General features: G+C 37.2%; 1 long non-coding RNA gene across 1 annotated transcript in view; it reads left to right on the top strand.

The window, feature by feature from the left end:
- Positions 1 to 6,234, top strand: part of LOC128663051 (uncharacterized) — a 47,399-nt gene extending 41,165 nt beyond the window's left edge. Inside the window, exon 3 of the long non-coding RNA XR_008402826.1 lies at positions 5,140 to 6,234. This is a non-coding gene — a long non-coding RNA (uncharacterized LOC128663051). The remainder of the gene's footprint in view (positions 1 to 5,139) is intronic.
- Positions 6,235 to 12,254: the final 6,020 nt, after the last annotated feature.

The following is a 12,254-nucleotide window of genomic DNA, read 5'->3' as shown; positions in this document are numbered from 1 at the left end:
ACTTGCCACCAGTTTGGCCATATTTCAGAGCTGCAACATCACTGGAGTGCCCAAAAGCACAAGGTGTGCAATACTCAGAGACATGGCCAAGGTAAGAAAGGCTGAAAGACGACCACCACTGAACAAGACACACAAGCTGAAACGTCAAGACTGGGCCAAGAAATATCTCAAGACTGATTTTTTTCGAAGGTTTTATGGACTGATGAAATGAGAGTGAGTCTTGATGGGCCAGATGGATGGGCCCGTGGCTGGATTGGTAAAGGGCAGAGAGCTCCAGTCCGACTCAGACGCCAGCAAGGTGGAGGTGGAGTACTGGTTTGGGCTGGTATCATCAAAGATGAGCTTGTGGGGCCTTTTCGGGTTGAGGATGGAGTCAAGCTCAACTCCCAGTCCTACTGCCAGTTTCTGGAAGACACCTTCTTCAAGCAGTGGTACAGGAAGAAGTCTGCATCCTTCAAGAAAAACATAATTTTCATGCAGGACAATGCTCCATCACACGCGTCCAAGTACTCCACAGCGTGGCTGGCAAGAAAGGGTATAAAAGAAGAAAATCTAATGACATGGCCTCCTTGTTCACCTGATCTGAACCCCATTGAGAACCTGTGGTCCATCATCAAATGTGAGATTTACAAGGAGGGAAAACAGTACACCTCTCTGAACAGTGTCTGGGAGGCTGTGGTTGCTGCTGCAGGCAATGTTGATGGTGAACAGATCAAAACACTGACAGAATCCATGGAAGGCAGGCTTTTGAGTGTCCTTGCAAAGAAAGGTGGCTATATTGGTCACTGATTTGTTTTTGTTTTGTTTTTGAATGTCAGAAATGTATATTTGTGAATGTTGAGATGTTATATTGGTTTCACTGGTAAAAATAAATAATTGAAATGGGTATATATTTGTTTTTTGTTAAGTTGCCTAATAATTATGCACAGTAATTGTCACCTGCACACACAGATATCCCCCTAAAATAGCTATAACTAAAAACAAACTAAAAACTACTTCCAAAACTATTCAGCTTTGATATTAATGAGTTTTTTGGGTTCATTGAGAACATGGTTGTTGTTCAATAATAAAATTAATCCTCAAAAATACAACTTGCCTAATAATTCTGCACTCCCTGTATATATATATATATAGTGATTCAGTGTTAAATTGAACCTATAGTTATAGCCATATACCAGACCTTTATTAAGATCTACATATGATAATGATGCTATGGATGACATTGTCCTTTGGACTAATATAGATATCATAAACAGGTTATAGTCGAATGCTCAACAGTTATCATATATGCCATGCTAATGGTTATTTTGTGATAGCCATTGTTTTTCTTGTGCAAACTGTGTTAGTAACTTCTCCTATTTCTAGTTATTATAATGTCCTCTAAAAACGTAGCCGGGGACAGTTGGTGCTATTTATCTATATATATTCTAAGTGATTCAGTGTTAAACTGAAACTATAGTTATAGCCATATGTTAGACCTTTATGCTGGATATATACACATATACGACTATGGGACACTTATTAGATTTGCTGCACATTAGTGCTGAGTGGATGATTATCCCATATTCCATCGCTCCACTTATGCCATGCTTCACTATTATACATTAGGAATCGAGCTTCAGTGTTAAGTTAGTGTATACATTAACAGAGCAGGTGGGGTTCTTGAATATATATGCATAGTTTACATATTAAATAATTGTATTTTCTACTAACTAGAACAGTATACTGGTCAACGCAGTATGTGTTACATTACCCATAACACCCTACTCCCTCACTATTATTATAACCTTTTTGTTCCTAGCTGCTACTTTATGGTCAGCGGCTGAGATGGTGAAGAGCAGTTTGTTTATTTTATCACGTGTGGAGGATAACACAAGTTGAGACTGTATATATTAAGATTGAATTTTCACTCATAAGCTACTTGAATTCACTTTTATATTGTTCCTAGCAGTTCCCCCACTAGACTCCATATGGTTTATCTATGAGGACATGGTTTAATTTCTTTAGAACATAACACAAAGTAGTTAGGCTCCCTAATGAAGATGTAATGTTCATTACACAATATAATGACTATTATAAAATACAAAATATATTAAATAAACACTGACACATCATATTAAGAGATCCGGTTCTTAAAAATATTGTAAGTCACAAACCAAGAATGGTATATAGAAGAGCACCCACTTTAAGACATAAATTGGCCCCAAGCAAAAAAAGTTAAACATGTTCATTTTAAATCAAACAACACTAATCAAAACAAAAGTGGTATTTTTTTTTTAAATCGGGACAAAAAACTTTCACCTCCGCAGTTACAGGAGAAGTTTTCCCCGGAGTTTCTACTATGATTTTATTTTATGTATACAGGGAGTGCAGAATTATTAGGCAAATGAGTATTTTGACCACATCATCCTCTTTATGCATGTTGTCTTACTCCAAGCTGTATAGGCTCGAAAGCCTACTACCAATTAAGCATATTAGGTGATGTGCATCTCTGTAATGAGAAGGGGTGTGGTCTAATGACATCAACACCCTATATCAGGTGTGCATAATTATTAGGCAACTTCCTTTCCTTTGGCAAAATGGGTCAAAAGAAGGACTTGACAGGCTCAGAAAAGTCAAAAATAGTGAGATATCTTGCAGAGGGATGCAGCACTCTTAAAATTGCAAAGCTTCTGAAGCGTGATCATCGAACAATCAAGCGTTTCATTCAAAATAGTCAACAGGGTCGCAAGAAGCGTGTGGAAAAACCAAGGCGCAAAATAACTGCCCATGAACTGAGAAAAGTCAAGCGTGCAGCTGCCAAGATGCCACTTGCCACCAGTTTGGCCATATTTCAGAGCTGCAACATCACTGGAGTGCCCAAAAGCACAAGGTGTGCAATACTCAGAGACATGGCCAAGGTAAGAAAGGCTGAAAGACGACCACCACTGAACAAGACACACAAGCTGAAACGTCAAGACTGGGCCAAGAAATATCTCAAGACTGATTTTTCTAAGGTTTTATGGACTGATGAAATGAGAGTAAGTCTTGATGGGCCAGATGGATGGGCCCGTGGCTGGATTGGTAAAGGGTAGAGAGCTCCAGTCCGACTCAGACACCAGCAAGGTGGAGGTGGAGTACTGGTTTGGGCTGGTATCATCAAAGATGAGCTTGTGGGGCCTTCTCGGGTTGAGGATGGAGTCAAGCTCAACTCCCAGTCCTACTGCCAGTTTCAAGCAGTGGTACAGGAAGAAGTCTGCATCCTTCAAGAAAAACATGATTTTCATGCAGGACAATGCTCCATCACACGCGTCCAAGTACTCCACAACGTGGCTGGCAAGAAAGGGTATAAAAGAAGAAAATCTAATGACATGGCCTCCTTGTTTACCTGATCTGAACCCCATTGAGAACCTGTGGTCCATCATCAAATGTGAGATTTACAAGGAGGGAAAACAGTACACCTCTCTGAACAGTGTCTGGGAGGCTGTGGTTGCTGCTGCACACAATGTTGATGGTGAACAGATCAAAACACTGACAGAATCCATGGATGGCAGGCTTTTGAGTGTCCTTGCAAAGAAAGGTGGCTATATTGGTCACTGATTTGTTTTTGTTTTGTTTTTGAATGTCAGAAATGTATATTTGTGAATGTTGAGATGTTATATTGGTTTCACTGGTAAAAATAAATAATTGAAATGGGTATATATTTGTTTTTTGTTAAGTTGCCTAATAATTATGCACAGTAATAGTCACCTGCACACACAGATATCCCCCTAAAATAGCTATAACTAAAAACAAACTAAAAACTACTTCCAAAACTATTCAGCTTTGATATTAATGAGTTTTTTTGGGTTCATTGAGAACATGGTTGTTGTTCAATAATAAAATTAATCCTCAAAAATACAACTTGCCTAATAATTCTGCACTCCCTGTATACAAATACATATACATTTATCATCATCATATTTATCGTCATCATTCAGTTGACTCTTTGCACCACTATTCAGTCTAAAACATCCCCTTGTTCACCTCTATTATGTAGTGAGAAGTTTGCAAGTTACAAAAATATTTGGACTTGGGTTGTCAAATCTCAAACTACCATGAAATTATCCTATTCATTTTTTACAGTTTTATCATTTTTTTCTATGAAATGATCTTAGCAATTTTTTACAGTTTTTCATGTTCACAGTGTATCCGCTATCGTCTTGTTATTATTGATCACAGCCAGAATATATATATATTTAAAAAAAACAATTTTTAAGGTCCTTATCAGAAATGCTATGGACACTCACACAAATATGTAGATATAAGGTATACATGTTAATGCAGGATTCACAGTGATTCAAATAATTCATTTATAATTTATACATCATTTTTTGTTTTTGTAATTTTTCAGATATACCAGTTTGAAGGACTTATATTTTTTTATTTTATTGATAGACTTTAGATAAATCATGCGATACTGGTATCACAGAATTGGTATACAAACATATATTAATTTGCCCTTATGTACATTCTCTCTTTGGAGAGTATAAATCCAACCTGCAAGAATCCACTAGTCCTTAATTTTACCTAGAGTTTTTTAATAGATAGTTTTTAATGGTACAGCGATTTCTTCCTTGAGGTTGGAAATATGCAAACAATCACACGTATATGTGATGGGTCTTACATGCCCATAGAGAATGCACTTTCACGGGTTATATGTTTACAGAAAATCCACATATATGTTTTATTTGTGATTTGAATATATGCTAGTGAACATGCTAACCATTTAGAATTTATTATGGTTTGCTAATTATCTAACAAGAAATGTAGTCAACAAATAAATTGTAAGTTTTTTATATATAAAAAATTGTATAGACAAGAATTCTCGGTCACTTAGCATGTATCTAATCTAATAATAATAATCTAGTGCAATAGATTTATTTCAACCCGATACAATGTAAACAAACCACAAAAGACCGATTGAGTGCAATATTCCTGTTTTAATTTGTCCGTTGATACGTTGATACTATGTAAACAAAAAACACGTGATAGATTTAATGTGAGCCTATTAGATCTTTTTAAACATACAACATCCTGTCTTATTCATGACATGTGTATTTAAAGATGTTAATGATGATTGTTTTTATCCGTTTTTTTACTGCCTGATGAAACGACCAGAGAATTCAGTCGAGAAACACGTTGCAAGGAAATAAAGAGTTGTTTTTAAACTTTTCTTTTGGAAGTATTGATTCCAAATCGTGCTGATTATTTCTTCATCTGTCCGTTGGTGAACCAAGTACCCCTGGAGTCTCTCCCGGACCGCACTCATCAGTGTATTAGCCTCTGAAAAGTGCTAGCCTGCTCTTGAGCACCGGTCACAGCACGATGCAACTTGTTCTGGTGAGCTTTTTACTTCTAATCCTACATATCAGTTGTATAAAATACACTAGGAGGCGCCCCTTTTCCTTTTCTTCATTTCTACAGATCACCCAACACACCGGGTTTTAAAGTGGAGCAGCTTGTTTATCCTTAATACCATTGGAACACTGGTCATCGTTCCCCAGCTGTTATTTTGGACATTATTAACACTCAAGGAACTGGTATTTGTTTTTGAATCAACTTTGACTTTGATGTGCTCAACACAATTTGTTTTTGTCACTTGATACTGTTTGATACTGTTTGATTTATTATTATTCCAACCTATTTTGTTTGATGTTTACACATGATTTTGGTGTGCCCCCTTTTTAGGATATCCCTACAGGTATCCTCTTATTTTTTCCATAATGAATAGACCACCCCTCTACCCCAATTCCACATTTCTCCCCCTCTGGCCGACCTAAAATAATAATATAATTTGGACATATTCTGTGTTGTATATTACTATGATAATTTTATTACTATTGGGATCCAAAAGTGGTCCCATATATTACAGTTGCCTTCTCTACAGTTATTTTGAAGAAGATAGAAGAAGCCCAAAAGTGACTCAGTGTGCCAGTTGGAAGGCTTTGCTGCAGATTCTATATCATAAAACCAAAAATCTGAAGTCTTTGCTGTCCAGAATTATCTAAAAGCTGCAGATTAGCTTTCTGTATAGCTTAGAGTTCGCACATTTAAACCCTCATATATTGCTATATGATTGTACATGTGATATTACTACAGCACGCTGCTTATGTTTCTGATTGTATGTTTGGATAACAGTTTGTAACGTGTCTATATTGTTGTATCAATGGCAAACCTCAAAAAAAAAAAAAAAGAATTTCTGTTCAATGATCAGTAAGTGATCTTGAGTTATGCTTTTGTGTCTTGCAGTTTATCAAGAAAGGTTTTATGTACATTTATTCAATCAGTATTGGAAAACAGCACACAAAGTTTCTTGTTCAGGGACATAGAACCCTTGATCTGCTACATCCAGAAACTTGTTACATAGAAACAAACTTTGATTCCAGCCAAGTTTCTTTTTACAAATAGACCTTTATTGTCACATTTGGGTCATCAGCTTGTAAATGACAATATTTTGGGCCTGCTACAGACCCTTAATCATGGCTGAGCTAGACATGATTAAGGGTCTATAGCAGGCTCAAAACATTGTCATTTGATGACCCAAATGTGACAATAAAGGTCTATTTTTAAAAACAAAGAAGGAGGCTGGAATCAAAGTTTGTTTTTATGTCATTTTGAGTTTAAAATGTATATCCACACTCATTTATCCAGGATGATTGACTGGTCCTGCTCTACACGATTGGTTGCGCAAGAGAGGGGGGGTGGCAATGCACAAGCAACCGCGTGCAAGAGCAGACAGGTTCACTAGCTAGGAACCTTCTCAACCTGCTACATGATAAGTGGAGGCCAAAAGTCTTAATTAGAGTATGTGATATGTTTCTATTAGGCATGTGCATTTGTGTGCTTCGTTAGGGAACAAATGCCGAAAATGGCTGAGGCCTGCAGCATTTGGCTCTTTTCAAAGCTTGATTTCTTCTTGTGAAAGTGCAACGAAATACACAAATGCACATGCTTAGTTTTATATTGTGGTGTGAGATTTTTTTTTTTTTTTAATAATGGGAAATGTTATATTATTCTTAAATAGCTTTGAAAAAGCACACACACAGCTTGTAACAAAAGGAACAGAAAATAATTTTAAAATCAGAAGCACCTTGTCCCACTTTTATAACAGCCTGTTTACTTTGCCCCACTGTGATCTGACGTGTGACATTACAATGCCGTGTGCAGCCATTGGGGCGACACAAGAATGAGATTCTTCAAGTTCCTTTCCTTGTGCAGTTTGCTTTGCAAATACGTTTGGCATGGAGGGAATGTTATGAAGGGCCTTATGGGAATTACAAGACCTATTTGAAGGACGTCTTCCCAATGTCTTTCAAAAGTATTAAGGGACCCTAAAGTAAAAATTAAACTGTCACAATTCAGATAGAACATTGTTTTTATATTCACACTTTCTGAGACACCAGCTACTACTGAGCATGTGCATGAGTTCATAGCATTTATATTATATATATATTAGGATATATGTATATGAGTCTGTGATTGGCAGATGGCTTTCACATGATACAGTGGGTCATCAAATTGAAGAGCAAGTGCATTGTCTTTTTATTATGCACTTATTGACGATACAAGTCCACTGTATTTAATGTGCTATTAATGTGCTCTATAAAATGTTTTTTTTGCATAAATGTTTTTATATTATGTTTTGTCATCAGGTATATTAACTCCTTACAGCTAGATATTTGCTAATGTCGTATCGAGGCAGTATGCAAGATACCTTGGACATATGCGTCGTCGCCCGCAAAAGCCGCCGCTGCCGGTTTCTACGCGATTTTGGTATCACATATAGAGGGCCGCATATAAATGCAGCACGTATATTTCACCCGTCGGCCGCAATTTTTACTCCCATAAACTAACATAGAACCGAGTTGCAAATCGGTATCATATATTCAGCGCAAGGACTTACGCGGCGAGAATGGAGATATTTTACTCCATTTTCACCTTGCCACACATAGGCAAGCACAGCAAGCCTTGCGCTGAGTATGTGAGCACCGTAACTCTTGTAACTGCCTGAAAATATTAACTTACATCTAACGCATGCGCAATATCTACCTCCTGAAAATAACTAACACCTAACGCATGCGCAATATCTATTTACCTGTCAACCGCAACCCCCCACCGCAATAACTAAGAAAGTATATTAACCCCTAATCCGCTATTAACCCACATCGGAACTAATAATAAAAGTATTAACTCCTAAACCGACAACCCCCCCACAACGCAATAAGCCTAATAAAACTATTAACCCCTAATCCGCCATTCATCCACAATACAATAAACCTAATAAAACTATTAACCCCTAATCCGCCAAACTCACACAACGCAATGAAATAATATACAAAATCATTAAAAATAAAAAAATTATACCTAATCCCTATGAAAATAAAAAAGCCCCCCCCCAAATAAAAACACACCCTAATCTTATACTAAACTACCAATAGCCCTTAAAAGGGCCTTTTGTAGGGCATTGCCCTAAGTTAAACAGCTCTTTTCCTTTAAAAAAATACTAAGTCCCCCCTCTAACAGTAAAACCCCCCACCCACCAAACTCCCCAAAATAAAAAACCTAACACTAAAAACTCCTAAACTACCCATTTGTTTGGGCATTGCCCTTAAAAGGGCATTCAGCTCTTTTAAGATTGCCCAACATCCCTAATCTAAAAAATAAAATAAAATTTTAAAAAAAAAAGCCTAAATCTAACCCCCCAGATAGGTACTCACGGTTCCTGAAGTCTGGCGGTGAAGTCTTCTTCCAGCGGCGACCGGTTCCTGAAGTCCGACAGTGAAGTTTTCTTCTAAGCTGCAACCTCTTCTATCTTCCTCCAGGACCGTGGAACTGAAGACCGGTGACCGCGAAGCCATGGAGCGTAGAGGATCCTCTTCATACGATCGCCACCGTACACTGAATAGTGAATGCAAGGTACGCGATTAAAAATGGTGTCCCTTGCATTCCTATTGGCTGATTTGATTCTTCAAATTCAAATCAGCCAATAGGATGAGAGCTACTGAAATCCTATTGGCTGATTTGAACAGCCAATAGAATTTCAGTAGCTCTCATACTATTGGCTGATTTGAATTTGAAGAATCAAATCAGCCAATCGGAATGCAAGGGACAGCATTTTTAATCGCGTACCTTGCATTCACTATTCAGTGTACTGCGGCAATCTTACAAAGAGGATCCTCCACGCTCCATGGCTCAGCGGTCGCTGGTCCTGGTCCTGGGTCATCTCCGCTCCGTGCCGCCTTGGTCCTGGAGAAAAAAGAAGAGGTCCCTGCTTGGAAGATGATGTCGGCCGCTTGGAAGAAGACTTCACCGCTTGGAACAGGACCTTCTCCGACAGACTTCAGGAACCGTGAGTACATATCTGGGGGTTAGAGTTAGGCTTTTTTTAAAAAAAAAAAAAATTATTTTATTTTTTAGATTAGGGATGTTGGGCAATATAAAAAGAGCTGAATGCCCTTTTAAGGGCAGTAAAAAAGCTGAATGCCCTTTTAAGGGCAATGCCCAAACAAATTCCCCTTTAGGGTAGTTTAGGATTTTTTAGTGTTAGTTTTTTATTTTGGGGGGTTTGGTGGTTGGGGGGTTTTTAAAGTTAGAGGGGGGACTTAGTATTTTTTTAAGGAAAAGAGCTGTTTAACTTATTGCAATGCCCTACAAAATGCCCTTTTAAGGGCTTTTAGTAGTTTAGTATTAGATTAGGGGGTGTTTTTATTTTGGGGGGCTTTTTTATTTTCATAGGGATTCGGTATAATCTTTTTATTTTTGATAATTTTGTTTATTATTTTCTGTAATGTTAGACTTTTTATTTTCTGTAATTTTAGCTTAAAGGGACACTGAACCCAATTTTTTTCTTTTGTGATTCAGATAGAGCATGCAATTTTAAACAACTTTCTGATTTACTCCTATTATCAATTTTTCTTTGTTCTCTTGCTTCCTTTATTTGAAAAAGAAGGCATCTAAGCTATTTTTTTGGTTCAGGACCATGGAAAGCACTTGTTTATTGGTAGGTGAATTTACCCACCAATCAGCAAGAACAACACAGTGTGTTCACCAAAAATGGGCCGGCATCTAAACTTACATTCTTGCATTACAAATAAAGATACCAAGAGAATGAAAAGAATTTGATAATAGGAAGAAATTAGAAAGTTGCTTAAAATTGCATGCTCTATGTGAATCACAATAGAAAAAAAATGGGTTCAGTGTCCCTTTAATTTAAACTTAGTTTTTTTTTTGTTTTTAAAGTAATGTTAGTTTTTTTAATTGTAATTTAGTATTTTAATTTATGTAATGGGGTTAATTTAGGGGGTGTTCGGTTAAGGGGCTTAATGATTAGTTATTTGTGTTGTGGGGTTTGGCAGTTTAGGGGTTAATAGATTTATTAGCATTATTGCGTTGTGTGGGTTTGACGGTTTAGAGGTTATTACATTTATTAGCATTATTTGGGTTTGGCGGATTAGGGGTTAATAGTTTTATTAGGTTTATTGCGTTGTGGGTGAATGTCGGATTAGGGGTTCATAGTTTAATTAGGCAGTTTGTTAGGGGTAGTTGTTGGGGTTGGTGGATTTAGGGGTTAATACTTTTATTAGGTAGATCGCAATGTATGTGAATGGTGGATTAGGGGTTTTTAGTTTCATTAGGCTTATTGCGTTGTGGGGGGTTGTTGGTTTAGGGGTTATTACATTTATTATTAGTTGCGATGTGGGTTTGATGGCGGATATAGGGGCTTTTACGTGTCGGGTTTATTTTTAGGGTTAGACTTTTACGGGAGATTTGAAATATTTTTTTTTTCTTAGGCGCCGGCAGTGCCGCAAGTTACTGGCGACTCCAGAAATTTGTATTTACACTCATTTCTGGACATCGCTAGTTTATCCGACTTACAGCTCTTTATAAACAGCCAGCAGGGTTTATTTGATACCCAGATGTGCGGGTTTCAGCGCTTGTGCTGAAGCCTGCGGCGTATGTGTAATCTCGCCTCTTGTATTTTAGTTTCATTTTTAAACTCAGCAGAAAAACTCACAACATGAGTATTTGCATGTAAAAACTTTTTTTTGAAATAGCATCTAGGTAATTGTTATATTAAAGGGACAGTAAAGTCAGAATGAAACTTTCATGATTCTGAAAGAACATGCAATTTTAAAAGGCTTTTCAATTTACTTTTATTACCTAACTTACTTCATTTTCTTGGTATTCTTTGTTGAAGAGTAAACATAGATATACTTCATTTTCTTGGTATTCTTTGTTGAAGAGTAAACATAGATATACTAATGAGCTTGTCTTTAGCACTCTGTGGCAGCAATATTTGCAACAATGTTTAAAATTGCTACAAACATTGCACAATTTAGCAAATAATTCCCATGATTTCTTTACTCGTGCACATTTTATTAATTATTTCATTAAATCACACTTTGAAAAAATATTTAAATCATTTATTTCCAGATAACGAGTGGATCACAAACATTGTGCTTTCGCGAACTCAATATTTGTGCTTCACTCGTAATACCAAAGTATGCAATTATGCACTGGTATTTCAAGTGACCCGCAATGCGAATGCAACCTTGCGTTCGCATTTGCATGAAAGCTTTGCGCTGATGGGAGCATGCTTCCATAGGCTCCAATGGGAGCCTCGTTCGCATGCCGTGAGACACGGCAGATAACCTAGCACAACGAAGGGGGTAAGTCGCGCAGCAATTGGCAGCAAACTGAAATATATACAGTATGTACATAGACCGCATTGTAAAGGCGCTTTTCAGTGCGTTTTTTTTTTTCTAACACCCCACACCTGCACACTTTAAACCAAATAACTGCTTCTTGCAGTTATTTTATTAAAAAATAAAAATGCTACAATTTTTTCTTTACTAAAAACTACAACACGCTTTTTTATTTTGGGGGCAAATTTAGAAAATTTACCAGAGATCCGATCTCTGGTTAATTTTCAGAGCGCTAATTGCTACTGCGAGATTGTGGTAGCAATAACCAGCCACTTGTAATGGCTGGTTATTTATCGTGCTCCCATAAATGGCAAATTTGCCCGTTTACAGTTGCGTGATAAATTAAGGCTTCACTTGTAATCTAGCCCTTAGTTAGGAATGCAAAATTTATTATTCGTTCACTTCCGATGAATGCAAATACTAAATGGTTCTTCCATTTTCAATCTAAAGGGGCAGTTTATCTAATCAAACAACACCAGGAAGAGCAAGCATTTGATTGGTGTTTTCAGCTGCCTGTCAGTGGAAACC

This window comes from Bombina bombina, chromosome 6, assembly GCF_027579735.1.
Source record: "Bombina bombina isolate aBomBom1 chromosome 6, aBomBom1.pri, whole genome shotgun sequence".
NCBI lineage: Eukaryota > Metazoa > Chordata > Amphibia > Anura > Bombinatoridae > Bombina > Bombina bombina.
The sequence above is the reverse complement of the archived record's forward strand: the minus strand, read 5'-3'. Positions and strand labels throughout refer to the sequence as shown.